The 21,781-nt window shown below is 45.6% G+C and overlaps 1 long non-coding RNA gene and 1 pseudogene across 2 annotated transcripts; one reads left to right on the top strand and one right to left on the bottom strand.

Annotated features, from left to right (window-relative positions):
* Nucleotides 1-1,049: 1,049 nt before the first annotated feature.
* Nucleotides 1,050-2,472, bottom strand: LOC139046033 (mortality factor 4-like protein 1 pseudogene; annotated as a pseudogene).
* Nucleotides 2,473-17,067: 14,595 nt separating this feature from the next.
* Nucleotides 17,068-21,200, top strand: LOC139045946 (uncharacterized). Of its 2 annotated transcripts, XR_011505441.1 has the most exons (5): nt 17,068-17,197; nt 17,445-17,569; nt 19,924-20,249; nt 20,368-20,424; nt 20,971-21,188. It is a non-coding gene; the product is annotated as an uncharacterized lncRNA (long non-coding RNA). The 2 variants fall into 2 exon arrangements; XR_011505442.1 differs by lacking the exons at nt 17,068-17,197; nt 20,368-20,424 and having other exon boundaries at nt 17,434-17,569; nt 20,971-21,200.
* The last annotated feature ends 581 nt before the right edge of the window (nt 21,201-21,781 follow it).

The raw sequence follows: 21,781 nt of genomic DNA, 5'->3' as shown, positions 1-21,781 counted from the left end.
GAAGGTAGTGTAAGGTGGTCCAACATAAGTCTAATGGAAACTGCAGGAGAAGAAAATGGTGATAATGAAGAAGAGGCAACATTTGAAAAGATAATGGCTGAGAATTTTCCAGAATTGAGAAAAGATATGCATCCTCAGAATGAGAAATACCAGTGCATCTCAAGCCAGATAAATAAAAACAAATCCAAACCTAGGTGCATCATAACAAAACTAAAAACATCAAAGATAAAGAGAATATCTTAAAAGAAGCCAGAAAAAGACAAGTTATCAACAAAAAGACAATAATTCTACTGACAGAAAATTTCTCAATAGTAACAATGGAAGTCAGAACACACTAGAATGATCTCTTCATTGTGTTGAGTGAATATACTAGCCACCTGGAATTCCTTTTTTTTTTTTTAAAGATTGGCACCTGAGCTAACATCTGTTGCCAATCTCCCAATATTCTTTTTTTTTCCCCTTCTTCTTCTTCTCCTCCCCAAAGGCCTTAGTACATAGTTGTATATATTCTAGTTGTACATCCTCCTGGTTGTGCTACATGGGACGCCAACCCAGCATGGCTTGATGAGCAGTGCCACGTCCGCACCCAGGATCCAAACTGGGGAAACCCTGGGCTGCTGAAGAGGAGCATGCAAACTTAACCGCTTGGCCATGGGGCCGGCCCCCAACCTGGAATTCTATACCTAGTGGGATTATTGAAGGCAGGTACATGAGGGTTACTGTAAATATTCAATAAGAGCATGATTATCCTTCAACCTTGTTCCCAGCACAGACTCAGATGAAAAGAAGTTGATCTTGATAATTTGCTGTTTTCTTGTTTAACCTGAGGGACGACTCAAGGGTCCCAAGGATTGATGAGCTTGTTTTGCAGAAGAAAAAGAATGCCTTTAAGGAAGCTATGACCACCAGATAACCAGCCCCCAGCCGCCACTGATGCCTAGAAGTCTGGTTGCCCCAGGGCTTATTTGGAGGGAAAGGAACACAGACTTCCCCTTTGTTTCTCTGAAACTCTATCTCCCACACCCCTTAGCTCTATAAAACCCCCCTGCTTTCTTTTTTTTTTTTTTTTTTTGAAATTTAAAGAAAAAATTTATTGAAGATCTGAAAAACAATTCCTAGAAGATTGACTTTTCCAGAAAACTGCAGCTACACAATGCATTGCGTCTATCATGTTAAAACGTGCATTAGACACAAATACAAAAACCATGAAACAAGCCACCATTCTTCAACAATCTTAGCAAAGACAGAATGCCTAAGAAACGACATGGATGACTTGCAAAGGATGGGCTCTTTACTTTAAGCACCATTTAAAAAAAAAAGCACAAATGGGTGAGTGTGTTCAGTTATATACACTGAATTGAACCTTTGGCACTAGGAATCAGAGCATTTTGTCATATAGCATTAACACATATTATAAAAGTGTGTAGTGTCAAAGGAATAGAACCACCAGCATTCAAAAGCAGCTTTGTCAACTAGGCAATAAAACACTCTACAGTATGTCTCTCCATTGTCCATCATGAATACACTGGTAGTAACTTTGAAATGAAAAAAAAAAAAGAAAAAAGGAGCTGTAACCCCTTTTATTTTCTCTGTTTAAAATCAAACAGAAAACAAACAAACATCAATTCTGTTATACACTGACATTTTCAAAGTACATCATTTGTACAAGAGAAGGACTAAGAACAAAAATGTGTTTACAGAGATCCAAACATAAGTGAGTGTCAGCGCCTCTCACACAGCTTTCCGGTGGTACTCAGGGGGAGCCACTTCATAATCGCTGGCACTAAACAAAGTTGCAGAATTCTTTGCCAGGTATTTGAGGAAATCATGAAGATAATTCAGTAATAAAGCAAGGCTCTTCTCATCCAGAGGTGTATAGGCCAACATTGCTCCAATTCGTACAAATAATCTCAGTAGATGTGGCGCTCCATACACCTGAGACATGGGAGCATCAGGGTGATCTGCAAGGATTTCAGCATACTGTGGTCTCTCAAATTTGTAGAGTAGCTGAGTGCCCAACATTACATTGAAGTATTCCTTTATCCCTGCCACAACTTCATTAACAGCATACTCCTTATTGTCTGTGTTTCCTCGAGATTTCTTATAATTTGCATAATCCTCTAGAATGGAATGCACATTCTTCTTGGCAGGAAGATAAAAAAGCTGTTTTTGCCGGGTAATTAAGTCCCAGTCATCAACAAGCCATGGTTTTAGTTCTTCAGGAATCTTGACTTTAACTTCAACTCTGTTCATGAATGTTTCCTCATTTTCAACAGTAGGATCTACTCGAGCCCTTTTCTTGCGAGGAGGCTGAGGTGTCTCACTGGTACTGCCACCATCTCCATTTCCAGGTGTTTTCTGCTTGTTCTTTTTTGTTTTCACTTCAACATTTTTCTGCTGCCCCTGCTTTCTTCTTTCATTAGGGCGGATTTGAGGGCTGGCCCCGTGGTGCAAGTGGTTAAGTTTGCACATTCAGCTTTGGTGGCCCGGGGTTCACCGGTTCAGATCCTGGCTGCAGACATGGCACTGCTTGGCAACCCATGCTGTGGTAGGCGTCCCACATAAAAGGTAGAGGAAGATGGGCACGGACGTTAGCTCAGGGCCAGTCTTCCTCAGCAAAAAGAGGAGGATTGGCAGCAGATGTTAGCTCAGGGCTAATCTTCCTCAAAAAAAAATTTTTTTTTACAAAGGCAGATTTGAGAGAACCTATCCTCCTGCCTTCTTGTTTTGGTCAATTTGAATAAATCTTTGTCTATTTTCAAGCAGAGATGTCTCAGTGATTGGTTTATTGGGCACTGGGCACAAGAACTTGAGATTAAGAGGTTCAATAACATTATCACTCAAAAACAAAAATTAAGGGCCAGCCCTGAGACATTCTGCTTTGGTGGCCTAGGTTTTTTCCTGAGCAAGGACCTACACCACTCATCTGTCAGTGGCCAGGCTGTGGCAGTGAGCCACATGCAAAAAGAGGAAGATTGGCAACAGATATTAGCTCAGGGCAGCTCTTCCTCGGTGGAAAAAAAAGAGTAAAATAAAGACATTTTAAGACAACCAAAACCCGAGAGTTTACTTGCAACAGCACCTTACTAACACACCTCCAGAAGAAAGAAAATGACCCCAGAAGGAAAATCTATGACGTAAGAAAGAACGTGAGCAAAGAAAATGTCAAGGCTGAGGAAAAATATAAACAAATATTGACTACATAAAGCAATACCCAACGAAGGATGTAAAATCAAGATGGGGCACAGCAGTTAAGTTCACATGTTCTGCTTCAGCGGCACAGAGTTCGCTGGTTCGGATCCCAGATATGGACGTACTCACCACGTGTCAAGCCATGCTGTAGCAAGTGTCCCATATATAAAGTAGAGGAAGATAGGCACAGAGGGCCCATCTTCCTCAGCAAAAAGAGGACTGGCAGTGGATGTTAGCTCAGGGCTAAACTTCCTTAAAAAAAAAAATCAAGATACAAATAAAATACAATTGTACGTAAGTCTAGAGAGATCAGATTGGAGTTAAAATGTACTAAGACCCTTGTACTGTTCCTGAGGAGACTAAAATAATGATTAAATTTGGTATCTGCTAAACCACATATGTAGGTTAAAATTTCCAGATAATGGTTAAAAGAACAGAAACAGAATACATAAACTACTGAAAGGGAAAACAGAATTAGCATGGAGAATTTAATTCAAAAGAAAAAAAAGGGGAAGGGGAGAAGAAAGAAACCTAAAAAAAGTGAATCAATAGAAGAAAAATTAGGCAGAAGACATAAACCCAAATATATCAGTCATCACAGACCATGTAAATGGATTACACTGTCCAGTTAAAGGACAAAGGCTATCAGATTGGTTTAAAAAAATATCCAGCTATATTCTGTTTTCACAAGGCACTCTTATTGACGAGGATTATTTTAGGCTGGTTCCTGTTAAAAACTGCAGATGAGAAGGAGGCTCTGAGGAGTGGAATTTTCTTGCCCTTTGATGAGAGACATTTGCATTTTTGAAGGAAGTCTCCATCTGTGGGGGGTGTCTCCCTCTCTGCACCAGGAAGAAGCAGGGGGGATGACCTTATCTCTAGAAACTCTTAATGGGGATGGCAAGGACTTAAGTCTTGTTTATTGTGCTTGTCTGGTAACCTCATGTAGCTGACTCCCCCCACCAACATCCTCCTTTGTCTTTAGCTGAAGATAATATTCAAGGTGGTGGCTTCTGCCATTTACTTAATCTGGTTTGATTCTTATCTAAAAGTTATAAGACCACCCAATAACCAGACCCCACCTGCACTGATACCATTTTAAACACATTTTTACATATTCTTTCCTTTGTCTTGTAAAGAGATGACTCACATACCTATGCCTTAAATTTAGCCCTACTCTCAACGCATGTTTGCAGCAGCAGTAGCAGCTCTGACTGCCCGTGGGTCCTGTCCCCATGCTATTCCATACTATTCTCTAAATAAAAGAGCACTACTGCCAGACCGTGAGAGTCCAAGAAATCTTTCTTTCAACTCCTCGGCTCACTGACCCCGCATCACTATAACATAAGGATACGAATGGATTGAAGGTAAAGGGTCAGAAAAAGATGTATTACATAAATGCAAACCAAAGTAATTTTGGCTTAGCTATATTAATATCAAGTCAAATAGTCTTAAGCAGAAAGCATTAGTAGAGACAAAGAGGGCGTATCAGATTGTATTTTAGAAAGATGGCTGCAGCAGCATCCCCTGTCCCACATGGTCTTCTGCAAGTCTCATTCCCCTCCCTCTGAATCTGGGTGGGTTTGGTACTTGCTTGTAAGCGCAGAATGCAGAAGTGATAACAGATGACTCCAGGTCAGAAAAGAAAATGTACTTCCACCTTGCTCGTGGCAACACTTGAGCTGGCGTCCTGAGCTGTCATGTAAGCAGCCCAAGCACCCTGAGGCTGCTACCCAGGGAGGAAGCCCAAACAGCCCCACAAAGGTAATCCACACGATTACCTGAAGAAGCCCTGAGATCACCTAAAGAGAGAGAAGGATATCCAGCCAGCTTCCAGCTTCTCCAGCCCCTAGACTCTTCCAGCTTTCACGACTGCAACTGCGTGAAAGACCTAAAGACAGAACCACTCAACGGAGCCCATCCTTGATTTTTAACCCACAGAAACCATGAGATAATAAAATGATTCTTGTTTTAAGTCCCTAAATTTTGCAGTGATTTGTTATACAGCAATAGTGACTGAAACAGGGAGTTACTACATACTGATAAAAGATTCAACTTACTAAGATTTTTCAACCGTTCTAAACCTAATAATATAGCTACAAGATAAAAGATGAATTTTGATAAAACTATAAGGAGAAATATACAAATCCACTATCAAAGTGGGAGATTTTTTTTTAAAGATTAGCGCTTGAGCTAACATCTGTCACCAATCTTTTTTTTCCCCTTCTTCTTCTTCTTCTCCCCAAAGCTCCCCAGGACATAGTTGTATATTCTAGTTGTGGTTCCTTCTAGCTGTGTTATGTGGGACACCGCCTCAGCATGGCCTGATGAGCGGTATCATGTCTGGCTCTGGATCCTAACCTGCAAAACCCCAGGCCGCCAAACCAGAGTGAGCGCATGAACTTCACCACTCGGCCACGGGGCCAGCCCCTCAAAGCGTGAGATTTTAACTCATCTTTCTCAGTGATGGATAGCTCAAACAGACAAATCAATAAGATGTGCAAGAATGGCCATAACAGTACTATTCATAATAGGTAAAAATCAGGAACGATCTGCATAGTAAAGAATTGAACTTTGCCCAAACAGAGGTCTGCCTTTGCCTTTGGCTTCTGGGAGGTAATCTCTAAGCCCTTGGAGTATCACACCTGATAGGAGTGTCTTTGTTTGCCTGTGGGGCTTTGCCTTCCCACATAATAATATGATTTAGGGTGGGAGATTTGAGCCACATCAACAACGTGATTTATACCATCTCGACCTCCTGAGGGCTGGAAATTGATATCAGCCTTATGGGTAGTCAACCCTGCCTACACGACGGATCCCCAATAAAGACTCTGGACACCAAGGCTTGGGTGAGCTTCCCTGGTTGGCAATACTCCATGCATATTGTCACACATTGATGCCAGGAAAGGAACACTGTCCTCAATCTATAGAGAGAAGATGACTGGAAGCTCCACATTTGGTACTTTCCTAGAGTCTACCCCATATGTCTCTTCCCTTGGCTGATTTTAATCTGTACCCTTTCCTTGTAATAAACTGTAACCATGGGCATAACAGCTTTCATTGAGTTCTAAAAGTCCTTCTAGTGCATTGTCAAACCTGAGGATGATCTTGGGAACCCCATATGTGTAACTGGTGTCAGAAGTCTGGACTATTCCCTATCTTCACAGTTGGTGAAGTTTTGCACTACCTAATCTCTACCGCAAATAGAATGGATAAAGTATAGTATATTCTTTACAGCAACACAAATGAATGAACATTCGCACAACAATAAGGATAAATTTCACAAACATGATGTTGAAGGAAAGAACCCAGACAAAAAAGAAAACACAGCATGTAGGGAAATAAAACTTCCATGGATGTCTCAGTGCTCCTGTAAAAAGCTCTAGCCTTCTGAACGTGGAAATGTGTACAATATGAAGATAGGTGATGTGTTTGCTTTCACTTTGCCTAAAAACATTTAACTTTTCAGACACTATGAAACTTTAGCTTGTAGCCATTTGTCTAGTTAATCGGTCTTATCCAAAAAGATAATAAAACTTCTCTTATCTCCTGGAGAGGGCCAAGTAGGCCCCTGGGTTCAGTTCCCAAGGTTCCAGAGGACTAGGCCACCACTATCTCCCGAGGTGTTTACTTGTCAAAAGGAATGAAGCCCAGACATTCTGAACATCTCTATGCCATAAAAACCAGACACTAGGGCTTATCCAGCTCTTGGAGTGGTGTATTTACATTCTGACAGGTTAGAGTAAGTAACTACAATACTTTCCATTCAGTCTGCAAAGAGCAGAAGTTTCTCTCTCTCCTTTCACGAGAGGAGAACGCAGCTGCTTTTCTCCTGTGTGTAGAAATGGAGAAAATCATTGTTCTCCGTCCCTCATTTATGGGGTGTAACCGGGCACTCACACAGGAAGTTTCCACTGCATTCCATTCCAGGCTGTCCTTGCATTGCCTGTGGGGCTGGTTGTGGGGAATGGAAGCTGCAGTGTTATCTGGCTGTTAATCTGGTTGTGAGTATCAAGAAAGAACGTTTTCCCCTGACTCAGAATCCTCCTGTTTTTGCAGTATTCATATATAAAAATTACATAGCTGTGTGAATTGGGTAACATCTTGGGGTTCTTGACAAGACATGCTATGAGAGTCAATTGACATAAAGTTCAAAAATAGGCAAAACTAAGGCATGATTTGGGAAGTCATATTAGTGATTCTTTTTGAGAGGTAGGAGCCGGAAGGGAGCACAGTAGGGAGGGCTTCTGGGATGCTGGTCACGCTCTATTTCCTGATCTGGGTGCCGGTTATAGGGGTATGTTTGGTTTGTGAAAAATCATTGAGCTGTAGATCTATGACTGGTTGCCTTAGTCAGGGTCCCCCAACAGCAGAGGCCGAGGTGGGATTAGATGGGACTAGGAGGCCAGGGGACCCATCAGACTGTGGTGCGAGCGTGACCCCTGTGAAGCAGAGAGGGAAGGGAGGAAATAAGCAAGGCAGGTCTTAGTCTGCTGTAGAGATCTAAGAAAGTTTCAGTAAGGCTGATGGTGAGCCTTCAAATCAGAGTCATCATAATGTAAGTGCCTGACAACAAGCATTTTTTATTTTAATGTAAGTGCTTGATATTAAGCTTTTGATTGCCAAGTCATCCATTTCAAAGACGTCCACATCGAATAAAGATATCGCCATCTGTGTGACATGGTTACTCGTTAGACAAATAGATAAGGAGCCAGGCCGCCCCCACCCGTGAAGTTCCCCTTTTAGAAAGACCCAGGTAACCTACAAAACTGACCCTTTAAGTGACCCCGCTTTTCCCTTCCCACACCCTAATTCCTGCTCATATCTTTTAAAGTTGCCAATAAAGAATGAATCGACAAAACCATAGGCACCCCCCCCCCCTTAACCCCAATAAAGGCAGAACCTCAGGTGAGTTCTCTGTCTCTCTCTCTACCTGTGACCCTGCCGTGTGGCCCTGGGTGTGCCACGTACCCTCCTGAGCTGTGAGTAATAAAACTTTTTTTCTCAAAGTTCCCTGATGCTCCTGAGATGTCTCGCAATCATAATAAGAGCCACAAGGACCAGTCCAGACTCAGCATTGGCTTCAGTCGGGGAAATGTCTGTGGGGGCTTGCCGCAAGCAGTACGAGCCCAGGCGAGCGCCCTAGGCATTCCTAACTGATAATATCACTATCAACAGGCTGAGATGGACACAAAACAGCCACCTAATAGAGGAGTCCTGTGACTCCAAGGAACAGGCCCGCTTCAGTATCCCTGCTATGCTCAGGCAATGGCTGGGAGCAGGCCGTGGGAAGCATAGCCTTGGCACGAACGTGCGATGGATTTCAGGGCACAGCTGGGTGGTTGGGCAATTGTGCTCCCCGCAGTAGGAGATCTGAGAAGCATGTTTTGTGGCCACTACAGTCCATCCGTCACACCATATATATATATTTACTTCTCTATACGGGGTTGAGGAGTAGCTCCATGGGCCTCTTTTCATGAGTGGAACCTTAAAAAAGGGAAGTTAGTGGAATAAATTACAACCCCTATTGCTTCAGTTCATCTCAGGGCTGCAACTGGTACTCATCCTCCCCTCTTCCACTATCCATTCTAAATTTACCTGACCCTAGGCTCTTGTTACCGAACCACGCTCGTTTTTGCCTGCCACCCAGAAAGCCAGACACCCAGATGATGAGATTGCAGCAGACAGAGTGTACTCACGAGGCAGCCACATGAGGAAGCGAGAGCACGAGGCTCAAATTTGCTTCCCTGAAAATAGAGACTCAGGGATATTTATGGGATGGGGGTAAGGTGGTCTGAAATGTGGAGAGAGGTGATTGGAGGTGGGGAGAGGTGGTCATCGATGATCTGCGCCAGCGTAGTCAGACTCCATGCCTCTTCACAGGACCCATGTTCACAAAATGGCAGCGTTAGCGTGATCTGAGGGTGGACTTTTCAGCTTCTTGACATCACAAGCTCACCTACTGGACATCTGTGTGGGCCCAGTTGATGGGTTGGTGTTCTCAACCAGCCTGAAGTGGACAAGGAGTTCTAATTCCTGAAAAACAGCTCATACACCCATCACCATGGAGACCCAGGCTCCAGGGAGATGTTATCTATAGGAGCCTACTGGGAGTCAGCATATGCCTAAGCAGCACAGTTAACGATGGGTGGGTTAAACAGCTAAAAGCTATAATCAGTAATTGCAAAAAGGAAAACAACTTTAGTTCCTAGCTACTTAATCATCAATGGCTGATTCTCTGCCAGTTTCACTCTCACCTCAGCCGTCTTGATGGCTTACTTGGTGGTGTAACCCAAACCTTATTCCTGAGGGCCCTGAACCCTTGGTGTGCTAACTCTTTTCATGCCAGGGGTATTTCATGTGCCCATTCACAGTTGCAATGGGCAATGGAATACCAGGAGGCTCCCCAGCAGCGCCCCTGTGTTCTGCACATGTTGGCCCATCCCCATTGTGTAAAGCAGCCTGACCTCTTCCAGCTGGTCAGTGTCAATTATTCCTCCTAGTAGAGTGACTCCTGTTCCAGCCTGTTGGTCCCTGGACACAAAGATGTCAAAGCACCCAGGTGGCAGCCATAACTTATAGTTCAGTGGGTCCCTTTCTGTGGCCCCTGGAAAAAGCACATCCCCTTTGAGGACCAGGATCTCCAACCCTGCGGAGCCCAGAGTTGCAGGAATAGGAAGCATAATATCACCTCCGTGGATGTTTGGGAGTAAGTGGGTTGACTTCCCATTGTTGCAGAGTGTTTCCTCCAAGCTGGCACTTCAGTTATGCTTTTAGAAGGCCGTTTCAGCATTCTGTGATGCTGGCTGCCTCTGGATGGTGTGGTAGTGATACACAACTGGATCCCATGGCCATGGGCCCACTACACCTCCTTACATGTAAAATGAGTTCCCTGGTTGAATGCAATGACATGTGGGATTCCATGCCTGTAGATCAGGCTTTCCATAGGCTGTTGGATAGTGCTGGCTGAGATTCTGCAGGCAGAAAAGGCAAACCCATACCCAGATTCGTTATCTACCCCTGTGAGGATAAACCGATGACCTTTCCAGGAGAGAAAGTGTCCATTGTAGCTGAATTACTATCAAGTGGCCAGTTGGCTTCTTCAACGAATGTTGGCATATTGGGGGCTCAGTGTTTTCTCTGTTGCTTTCATCCTTATGTCCATCTACATATCTCTACCCTAGACCTCCTTATCTCTACATTCTAGTGCTTTTCCTTCCAGACCTTTCATGAGACAGCCATTGACCACTGCCGAGGAATCTATACATACTCTCACCTTGCGCCACTTCTTCTTCCATATAAAGCAGATGACTGCTTGCACCTCCACCCATTGGGAAAATTTTCCATCTCCACTGTCTTTCAAGACCACTCTGAAAGTGGCTATAATGTAGCTGTAGTCTATTTTTGCCTTGTACCTGTATACTGAACCTACCCATTCATAAACCAAGCTTGAGGTTTTCCCTCCTCCTTTATCTAGTCGTGTAGGACCTCCATACAGCTTTAGGTACAAACTAAGGAGGGATTCTGGAGCAACTGTTGTGTGCGACAGAGGGGTCTAGGCTCCCTGCTCAGGTAGCTTACTTGTGCCCTCTGGTCCTATGAGGCCTTGATTATACTTACAATGAACTCTTCAGGGTCCATCTGCTTTTATTACTTGGTGGGTCCAAAAGAACCCAACTCATAATTGGCAGTTCCAAACTTGGTCCCTTGGTGTCTCATGGTCAAATGTTCTATCTCAACCAGCACCCAATACCAAGCCTGGAACTATTTCTCAAAAGGTGTATAATTCTCTGTGGTGGATGGCGTGACCTTGCCCCAGAGTTCCAGAGGGATGCATTGTGATTCTCCCACTGGATTTCGCCATAAGCTCCATACTGCATCTTTCCCACCACTGACTCCTCTAATACCATAGGGCCTGCTGGATCTGCTGGTCCACGTGGGGCACTGCTTGCTCTGCAGCCAGGATCTGCTATCGAGTTTTTACCTTTCCTATTCAGTCAACATGGTATTAGCATTACGGATCGGTGTGACATTCTGTGGGCTGTCCAGGTAATCCAGATCTTTCCCAAACCATATTATGACAGAGGGAAAGAGAGTTAACATATCCCTGACATAAAATTCTAAAACGAATTCTAAAAAATGAATACTGTTGTTAGTTCCATGAGAATGAGAACTATTTGATTCTCTTTTCTAAGCGGAATGGAAAAGAATGCACTCACTAGATCAATGGCAGCGTATCACACCCCTCAAGATTGATTAATCTGCTCTAGCAATGACATCACTTCCAGCACAGCTACTGTGATCAGAGCTCCTGATTGGTTGAGTCCACAGTTGTCTACAATTATTCTCCAGAATCAATCCAGTTTCTGTTTTTGTTTTGTTTGAGGAAGGTTAGCCTTGAGCTAACATACGCCACCAATCCTCATCTTTTGGCTGAGGAAGATTGGCCCTGAGCTAACATCCATGCCCATCTTCCTCTACTTTATGTGTGGGCCACCTGCCACAGCATGGCTCAATAAGGGGTGCTTAGGTCCGCACCAAGTATCCAAACAGGCGAACCCTGGGCTGCCGAAACAGAGCATGGGAACTTCATCACTACACCACAGGGCTGGCCCCTCAATCCAGTTTCTGAAGAGGCCAGGTTTGTGAAAACAAAGATGTGATAGAGACCACCACCTCTGCACCCTTTAGGACTTTTATTTCTGCCATCTTTCCCTCTCTCCTGCTCCCAGATGCAACACTGATTTTTAAAACCTTTTTATTTCAGCTTCACGGAGGTAAAATTAACAAACAGTAAACTGTACATATTTAAGGTGTACAATTTAATAAGTTTTGAAAAATGTATACAACTGTGAAACCATCACCACAATCAAGATAGTGAACATATCCCTCACCCTGAAAAGTTTCTTCCTGCCTCCCTCTCACCCCACACCTCCTACATTCCTAGGAAACCATTGCTCTACTTTCTGTCACTTTAGATTATACTTTCCTGAACTTTATACAAATGGAATCATTCAGTACGTAATGTGGTTTTTTTCTGGCTTCTTTCATTCAGCATAATTGTTTTGATGTTCATCCAATGTTGCCCTATATAGCAATAGTTTGTTCTTTTTTACTGCTGAGTAATATTCTATTGTATGGATATACCACAATTTATCATTCACCTATTGATGGACATTTGTTTTTTTTCCACTTTTTGACTATTACAAATAAAGCTGTCAAGAACATTCATTTACAAGTCTTTGTGTGGACATATACTATCATTTATTTTGATAAACATCTAATAATGGAGTGACTAGGTATATATAAATAAATATGTTAAAGAAACTGCCTGACTGTTTCCCAAAGTGCTGATACCATGTTACATTCCGGTCAGCAGTGTATGAGAGTTCCAGTTTATCCACATCCTCATCAACACTGGATATCGTCAGTCTTTTTAATTTTAGCCATTCTAATAGGTGTGTAGTGATAGCTCATTGTGTTTTTAATTGATATGACACGGGATGTTGAGCATTTTTTCAGGTGCTTGTTTGTCATTTGGAAAGTGTCTATTCATATCTCTGTACTATTTTCTTATGATTGCATTTTAAGAGTTCTGGATACAAGACCTTTATCAGATACGTTATTTGGAAATATTTTTTCCCAGTCCTTAGCCTGTATTTTAATTCTGTAGTATTGTTTTTGACTTACCATCTTGGCTGAGGCCAAGGGCAGTTTCAGAGGTTTCTATTTGGTCTTCCCCACTATGAGATCTTTCACCCCGCAGACCAGGGACCCGGTATGGGATTACTCCTGACTAGTATATCAATGCCAATTATATGCTCAGGACTTGGGAAATGACTACTGGGTGGGTCTGCAGACCCAGTGGGCCCACTGTGAGCTGGATTCCATTTATCACCTGGCCTCTGCAAGCCCCTACTCTAACAGGGAGTCCATGATGGCCACTGGGTCTCTGACTATCAATATCATCTCAGGCCCTTTGTCCAATAGTCCTCAAAATGTCTGGGTATTTCCCTTTCCCCAGTGTCTAGTCACCTGAGTAAATGGCCATAGGTCCCTTTGGGGAAGGACTGGAGGAATCATCACAATTCATACATGTCATGGTATTGAAGGGTCCTGTCTCCTAGGGACCCAGCCACTCTTGAGTCAACGGGTTGCACAACTGAACACGGGTTCAGGTCTTGGAACTGAGCAAAGAATCATGACTTTTTATAGGGGCAACTGCACTCAGCCTGATGCTCCTCCTTTCTTGCCTCTGTTTTGTTGTTAAAGATGTTAAGCACCACGCTTGTTGGACCACCTGACCTATTACTCTGGAGATGGGGGGAAGGGGGTGTCATTCCCATGGGTACTAAGGAGCCCAGCTTTGTAACCACTCTCCTAACGTCAGCCCTAGCTTTTGGCTTGGCACCCAGGAGAGAACAGAGTGGCAATTCCTGACAAAGACGCCTGTTATCTGTGTGTGTGTGTGTGTGTGTGTGTGTGTGTGCGTGCGTGTGTGTAGGGGATATTTCTACAGCTTCTTCCAGCACAGCATAAGTTCTTACCATGGAAGACCTGTTCTTACCAGGAATGGACCACCTCTGCAAGCCCAGAGGGTTTAGAGGGGTCTGCAGAATCAATATGTAAATGCCCTCATCCTGTATTTCAGGGTCCCAGGTTTTCCCCACCTGGGCCCTGATCTTAGCATAACAGACTTGCCTAAGCTGAGCATTCAAGTGTCAAGGATTCAAGCATTCAGGGATCTCTGCTGCTCTAACAATTAGGTTGTCAGTAAGCTGCTCAGCTACTTCTGCTCTTCCACTGCAGGAGATAAAGTCTACCTTGTAAGGTAACCCAGGGACCCTCTGGCTTTCACAACTGGCCAGTCATGGTTTGCTAACAAGCCCTAGTCTCTCATTATCCCTCCACAGGGCTTCCGCACAACTGGGCAACAACCAGCCCACTTTCTTGTCTTTGCAGGCATTGTTCAACCTTCCTCCACATCTTTCAAATGCTGTAATCCGTGTACCTGCCACAGCACTTCCATCCCCTCAGATATTTCCCCAGGTCACCAGCAATGAAATCTTTTGCAATCGAGCTGCCACCTTGAGCTACAGACTCTCTATGCCCCACCTACCAACTGGGCTGGCACCCTCCTTGCTTGCCAAGCAGTAAGTGAGCCAGTCCCATATGCCCACCTTTTCACGTGTTTAGTGCTCTAAGGACCATTACTCGTACCGTTTGTGTTACCTGGGTCCTGCAGGAAGCAGATGCCAAGACAGGATTGGATGCACAAAAGATTTATTGGGAAAACGCCTGTGAGAGAAAATGGAAGGGAACTGGGAAGCTGGGAGAGCAGCAGTCAGCAATGTCGTTCTGACACCTGTGCTCTCTATAGGAGGCCAAAGAGGTGTATTTCACGGCCACCACATTTGTCCACTTTTCTGTATGTCTGTTATATTTCAACAAAAAGATTTTCAAAATCAATAAGATGAAAAATGATTAGAATAAACCATGAACAAACTTAGACTTTTGGTCATAGGTAGAGCCTAAGGGTCCTTGAGATGCCTGGCGCTTCACGTGGGTTCACTCACTTCCTCTTCCCTTGAAATGTGGCTACTGTGACTGAGGAACTTAATTTTTTTTATTTTAGGGAAAGATTCGCCCTGAGCTAACATCTGTTGCCAATCTTCCTCTTTTTTTTCTCCCCAGAGCCCCAGTGCAAAGTCGTATATTCTAGCTGTAAGTCCTTCTAATTCTTCTATGTGAGCCACTGCTGCACCACGGCAGCTGACAGACGGGTGGTGTGGTTCTGCATCCAGGAAATGAACTCGGGCCACTGAGGCCACGAGAGCGCTGAACTTTAACCACCAGGCCATCGGGGCTGGCTTGGGACTTAATTTTTATCTGATTTTATTTTAAATTTAAATAGTCACATGTGGCTGGTGGCTGGCATACTGTGTGATGAACGTCTAGAGGCTTCATTCTTCATCACCTCAGTTATAATCCCAACATCTTAATTTTTCCAGCGCTTTATGGTTTCCAAAGCATTTTTTTTTTTTGAGGCAGATTCACCTGAGCTAACATCTGTGCCATTCTTCCTCTATTTTGTATGTGGGTCACTGCCACAGCATGGCTGATAAGTCGTGTAGGTCTGTGCCTGGGATCTGAACCTGTGAACCCAGGCCACCAAAGTGGAGCTCTCTGAACTTAACCACTACGCCATGGGGCAGGCCTCCACACTTCCTGACTTTGAAACTTACTATGAGGTGACTGTGAGCAAAACAGTGGGACATAAGATACACATATAAACCAATAGATTGGAATTAAGAGACCAAAAATAAACTCTGACATATATGGCCAATTGATCGTTGACAAGTTACTCATAGCATCACCTTTTTCTCCCACCCTCTTCAGTGAGGTTGTTTCCCACATTTGTAAAACTGTTAGATTGTGTTGTGTCACATTCTGCATTCCATCCTGGGATTCCATTGACCTCCTAAGGGGTTTTTTGTTAATTTGCATGCAATTCACTCTTTGTGCTGTGACATTCTATGGGTTTGACAAATGCATAGTGTCATATATCCTTCAGTACAGTATCGTACAGAATAGCTTCACCACCCTAAAAAACCCCTTGTGTTTCATCCACCCGCCCTTCCCCCTGCCATTGAACCTCTGTTGACCATTGATCTTCTGTCTACAGTTTTCCTTTTCCAGAATGTCATAAAATTGATATCTTACAAGATGCAGCTTTTTCACATTGACTTCTTTCATTTAGCAATATGCATTTAAGAATTATCCGTGTATTTTCATGGCTTGATAACTCCTTTCTTTTTATTGCTGAATAATATTCCCTTGTATGGATGTACCACAGTGTGTTTATTCATTCGCCTATAGAAGGACATCTTGGTTGCTTCTAGATTTTGGTAATTATGAATAAAGCCTCTATAAACATTCACACACAAGTTTTCTGTGGACATTTAGTGTTCACGACAGTTGAGTATATACCTAGAAGTGCCATTGTTGGATTGACTGGCAAGACCACATTCAACTTTGGAAGAAACTGCCAAACTGTCTTCCAAAGTGGCCGTACCACTATGATCCATTTTTTAAAATAATTTAAAAATATTTAAGCTGATAACTACTCTACATACTTGGTGTTGTCCCCATTTTACAAATGAGCAAGAGAGTTACAGTGAGGTAAAGTGGCTTGTCCAGAGCTTGGAGATAAAGCCAGATGCGTCTGCCTGCAGAGTCTGGGCTCTTCCCCAAAAGGGTGACAGAGCCTTGGTAGTTCACAAAGCTTTGTATGAGTGGCCGGCTGTAATGGTTAAAAACGTCTTCCATTTATGGAACTAAAATCTGCCTCACATAGTCCTGGAGTCACGCAAGTTTCCACAAGACGGACAAGAGGGAACTAAGCGTTGCACGCCAGAGGCTGTCCATCAGCCAGAGGCCACACAGCTTAAACCTACTGCCTGTTAAAACAAACTGAATACCAAAACACCAAACTGCCATTCATTTATTGAGCGCTCACTCAATGACAGGCAGCTCAGCACTTCGCACAATCGTCTCAGTTAGTTCTCCAAATAACCCTGTGATGTGGGTCTCCCAAGCCTGTTTTACAGATGAGAAAACTCCGCAGCGGGCCTGGCACCCTGTCTGCCCAGCTCCCCGGGGGGCCAGAGGGAGGGACAGGTGGCTTGCAAGGAGGAAAGCTGTAGGCAGTGCCTGGCAGTGCGTGTGAGGGACGAGCAGGGCTGAGACCGCTGGCGGTGGGGGCCCGAGATGAGAAGTCCGGGGGAGGGAGGGAGGCAGCGACCGAGGCAGCGAGGGAGTCAGCGAGCGAGGGAGAGGCGAGGCGGCCTGAGCCCGGCGCCCAGCCAGCCGCAGCGCAGCTCGCGCCGGGAGCTCACGGTGTCCGGGCATCTCCGGGGCGGGTGTGTGCGCGGGGCCTCGCCGCGTCACGGGGCATCCACAGTGCTGCCCACCCGCTAGTCTGCCCGGAGCACCAGGCTCCCAGGTGCCCGGCTTTCACTTCCTCTCGCCTCCCACTCCTCCCTGGCTCTCCAGCTGGCATCGCCACCGCCTCGTAGTTCCAGTCACCGCTGTTGCCGCTGCTGCGATCCAGGACGCACACTCTTTCACTTTCCCGCTGGAGGCGCGGAGGATGCCCCTTGCATCAGAGCCAGAGAAATAGCCCCGGCCTGGCTGGAGGAGCCTCGGTGGCTAGAAAGGAAATCAAGACTCCGCTTTCCTTGTCCCTGCAGCAGCTGGCAGCTGGGAAGGCGGCCACAGAGCAGGCGGGCCGAGTGGGACGCGGCAGTTGCAGAGAGAGACACCAGGAGCCTGCTGGGCTCTGCTATCAGTTTGCAAGTGGCTGAGACCTCCTCAGGTAAGGGCTGAGGGGCCTGGACCTGGTAAGAGGGCTTCATAAGTGAAAGTATTCCTGACCCCTCTCTGGGCATCCAGTTTCCAGCCACTTCTCTGCAGGCTGGGAGTTCAGCAACCAGAACCAGGAGAGTAAAGAACCCAGAGTGCGGACAGCCCAGCTCTGGGTAACTGACAAACTTTCTCTCCTCTGGCAGAGGACTTTCTGGCTCATCCCAGAGTCCTTCCTCCAGGCATCCCGCTGGAACTCCATGGGGAGGCACTCCAGGCCTTCTCAGGCTGAGGGGGCCAGGGGAAGGCAGTGGGTCCCTTTAATTTGATTCATGATTCACCCCCTTCTTGGCCAGTTGAAAGTTCCCAGGGAGAAGGAGCTGGTCATACTTTCAAGTTGACTTTACAAGGTGTTTGTCGGGGTGATTCTCTGGTGAAAGAGGTTTCTTGTCACCTGGCAGCATCCAGGGCTGCACAAGTGATGGGCTTTGTGCAGAGTGCTTTGTAGGCTTGCTCATGTCCATTCTGGCATGTGTGTGTGCCTGCGTGTGTGTGTATGTGTGTAAGGAGAAGGAGAGAGAACTGGGGGCGGGAGACACACTCAGCCAGATCACCTCGATACAAGCCCTTCCAGTATCATCTCAGGAGCCACTCACCTCCTTGGCGGAGATACTAGGAGAGGCAGGTATCACTTCCCATTCCTTGTGGCTCCTTAGATGAGCACAAGATTTGGGGGAAGTTTTCTTTGCTGCTCCATGAGACGATTCAGATCAGAGCCTGGGGAGGTACAAACTTTGTGCAGAAAAGGGACTGGGATGGACAGTCAGGTCGGGGCTCTTGGCATTCTCATCCCCAGCTCTGAGGATGTGGGGGTCCCCCCACACTCCAGGCCCCCAGAGGCTCTGCCAAGCTCAGCACATAGCTCGTGAGTTTAGCCAGATTATTTTTCCTTCTAATGAAAAGCATGATCCAAAGAGGCCACCTGGTCTCTGAGAATCATTTTGGAGCCACCCCTGTGGTCACAGCCCCCTAGATGGCATCATGTTGCCTCACTGGAGTTCCAGCGTAGGGCTGGGTCATCTGGATGGACGGGTTGGTCAGTGAAGCAGGTGTGGAGGTGCTTCTGGCCATGACCTGAAGGTGGGACATGTTCCCCTGGCCTGTAATTGCCTGCTTGGGCTGGGTGTCTGCCCCTGGGGAACAGCATTGCTGTGTGGCTCTTGGACAGCGCTTGGAGCATAAGGTGGGAGTCTGAGAACCTCCTGCCTTTGCTTGAGATTCTGACCTGCGGCCAGGCTGGGAGCTGCTTCCTTAGGCTGCCAAGATCCAGGGATTCCTCCAGGGTGTCAGAGGCTGGGGCTTGATGTCCTGGGGAAGCCTTGTCTCTGGGTCAGGAGGTTGAGCTTCAAGTCTGTCTTCAATTTGCTGTGTGACTTTGGGCAAATCACTAGACCTCTCTGGGCCCCAAGTGGTGCTTCTGTAAAATAAAGAGATTTCATATATCCTCAGATGTCCCAGTTCAGAAGTGCATGGCCCTGAGCGACTGTCAAGGATGAGATTTTCAAAATCCCAGGAGGTGATGTAATTTAGTGTTTAAGAGACCTAGGACTCAGCGGCATCTGAGTGTGACCAGTCACTCAACCTCCAAAGCCTGCCCTTAGGATAGCGGCTGAACAGACTCACAGATGTTAGGAGCTGGAGGCTGCTCTACATTTGCCTAAGGCACCACCATCTCTGATTCCTGGATCCTAGTGCAGACAAGATAGAGAGGTCATCTGGTCAGTCCTTCTCATTTTCCAGGAGGTGCGTGGAGACCGGAGTGTTTGCCAGGCTCTTTGACATCATAGTGACAACATTCACTCCAATAGCTGTAAATTGTTGAACACTCAGTGTGTACCAAGCTCTCTTCACAGGTTAGCTCCTGAAACCCGCATAGACCCCTGTGATGTAAGTTTCCATCCTATGCACAAGGAAATTGAGTCTCAGAGAGATGGTGTGACCTGCCCAGAGTCACACAGCACAGAAGTGGACAAGCTGGGTTCAAATCATGGCTTCCCAGATTCCAAATGCCAAAGATATGACCACCAACCACACTGTCACACTGTCCCACTGCCCAAGGCAGGTGCTAATTATTGAGCTCTTACTATGTGCTGGGCACTGGGTGGGACTTGGAGATACAGGGATGATAAGACAGACCCATTCTCTGTTGGTTTGTCATGTGTCCTCTCCACTGGGAACTTTGAGGGTAGAGCCCTGTGTCCCTAGCACCCAGCACAGAGCCTGGCATACAGTAGGGCCTCAGTGAGTATTGGCTGAAGAAATGAATGAATTTCTGTGGATTGGTTCCTGAGGGATTGTCTTTTCCAGGGAATTTGCTTGAGGATATGCTTCTTCAGGTGCACATTCTTCTTAACTTCTCCGGGGTGTGTTTCCCTTGACCCCGTATTCCTAGCACCTGGCACCGTGTCTGCTAGTGGCTCCACCCAGAGACCAACCGGACTCCGACTCAGGCTTGGACTCTTACCCGGTGGATGTCCTTGCACAGCCACTGCACTTCTCTAAGCCTCAGTGTCCTCGTTGGCTCAGTGGGGATAATAATTGTACCTACTTCAGAGGATCATGAAGATTTCACAGGTGAACACCTGGATCACAGCACAGGGCCCGGCCCAGGAAGAGGCTTCAGTAACGCACAGGTATTGTTATTATTTCCACCACCAATGTTACAATTATTAGCATATTTCAAAAAGCACATTAAGGGGCCGGCCCGGTGGCACAGTGGTTAAGTGCACCCGTTCTGCTTCGGCGGCCCAGGTTCGCCGGTTCGGATCCCGGGTGCGGACATGGCACTGCTTGGCACACCATGCTGTGGTAGGTGTCCCACATATAAAGTAGAGGGAGATGGGCATGGATGTTAGCTCAGGGCCAGTCTTCCTCAGCAAAAAAAGAGGAGGATTGGCAGCAGTTAGCTCAGGGCTAATCTTCCTCAAAAAAAAAAAAAAAGCACATTAAAGCAACATGTACAAGGAAATAACTAACCAAACTGGAGAAAATCAGGAAAAGTGCCGAGAAAGAGGTGGTGTTAGAATGAGATCTTTAAATATATCACAAGAATATCAGAAAATCTTTGCAGAAAAGTCACAACATAGAGATCAGCATGAAGGAGAAAAAGTTCAGGTGACAGAAGCCACAGGTATTTTAAACAGGGCAGGTTTGCTCTAAAGCATGAGTCAGCTCTGCTGGGCGAGCAACTCTCAGATGCCAGGAGAGCTCTGAAGGGAGCCTGGGCTCTGGGAGGGGACCCCAGGAGGGAAACGCTTGTCGGGGCCCCTCCCCAAGGACGGGCTTCAGCCCTCCCAGGAGAGTCGCCCCCTGGCTGAGGATCCAAAGCCTGTGCCAGAGAGATTTTCATACCAGATCCAGGACTCCATGCAGCTGAGGAAATCAACCCCTGGGGCAAGCTGACCTCGGAGGATCAAACCTGAGACATCTCTGGGAGACCCTGTGTCCTGTGAACTTGTTTGTCACCCATGGCCCTTCCTGATTCTCCAGTTGACCTCAGCGCTCCAGAAACAGAAGGTCAAAAGCCCCTCGTTGCTCCTTCCTCATCTCTCTTCCTTTTCCTCTCACAATAGAATAAACTAAGGAAAAAAAGAAAAGACTTTTCTTTGAAGGCATTCTCTGCTTTTGACTTTGATTTCCGTGTGACCTCAAGATGAAACACTCTGTTACAGAGGGATCCATTAGGAACCTTAATTTGAGGTTTTTGAAATTTGGATATAGTTTTAAACATGTTCAGTAAATAATTAGAATGGAATTTGCATTATTTAAGTGGTCACATTTTACATTATCCTAAAGCTAGTGAAAGGAGAATAAAGATCAGATATTTATGAAAGAGGAAAATAAAATGAAGGGCCTCAGCTAAACGAATGACATGAACAAATCTCTAGCAAAAATATCAAGAGAAAAAAGGCATAAATTAAGTTAGGGAGAAAAGGGTCAATAATTGCAGATGTTAAAAAATTATATGAGATTTTGTTGTAAATAACTTTGTGCCAGTGAACTTGGAAAGATAGACGAGAAGGTTAATTTCTCCTAATACACAAGTGGCTAAAATTGATGCAGAGAGAGGAGCCCACACTCAACATGGGGCCACTGAAAGCGTTGAAGGAGGCGGCCATGGTCTGGATGACACCTGGACCAGGAGCTGGTCCCACATGGGTAAGGG

The sequence above is a fragment of the Equus asinus genome, chromosome 8, assembly GCF_041296235.1.
Source record: "Equus asinus isolate D_3611 breed Donkey chromosome 8, EquAss-T2T_v2, whole genome shotgun sequence".
In the NCBI taxonomy this organism is placed as follows: domain Eukaryota; kingdom Metazoa; phylum Chordata; class Mammalia; order Perissodactyla; family Equidae; genus Equus; species Equus asinus.
Note: the sequence above shows the minus strand (reverse complement) of the source record. Positions and strands in the feature narration are given on the sequence as shown.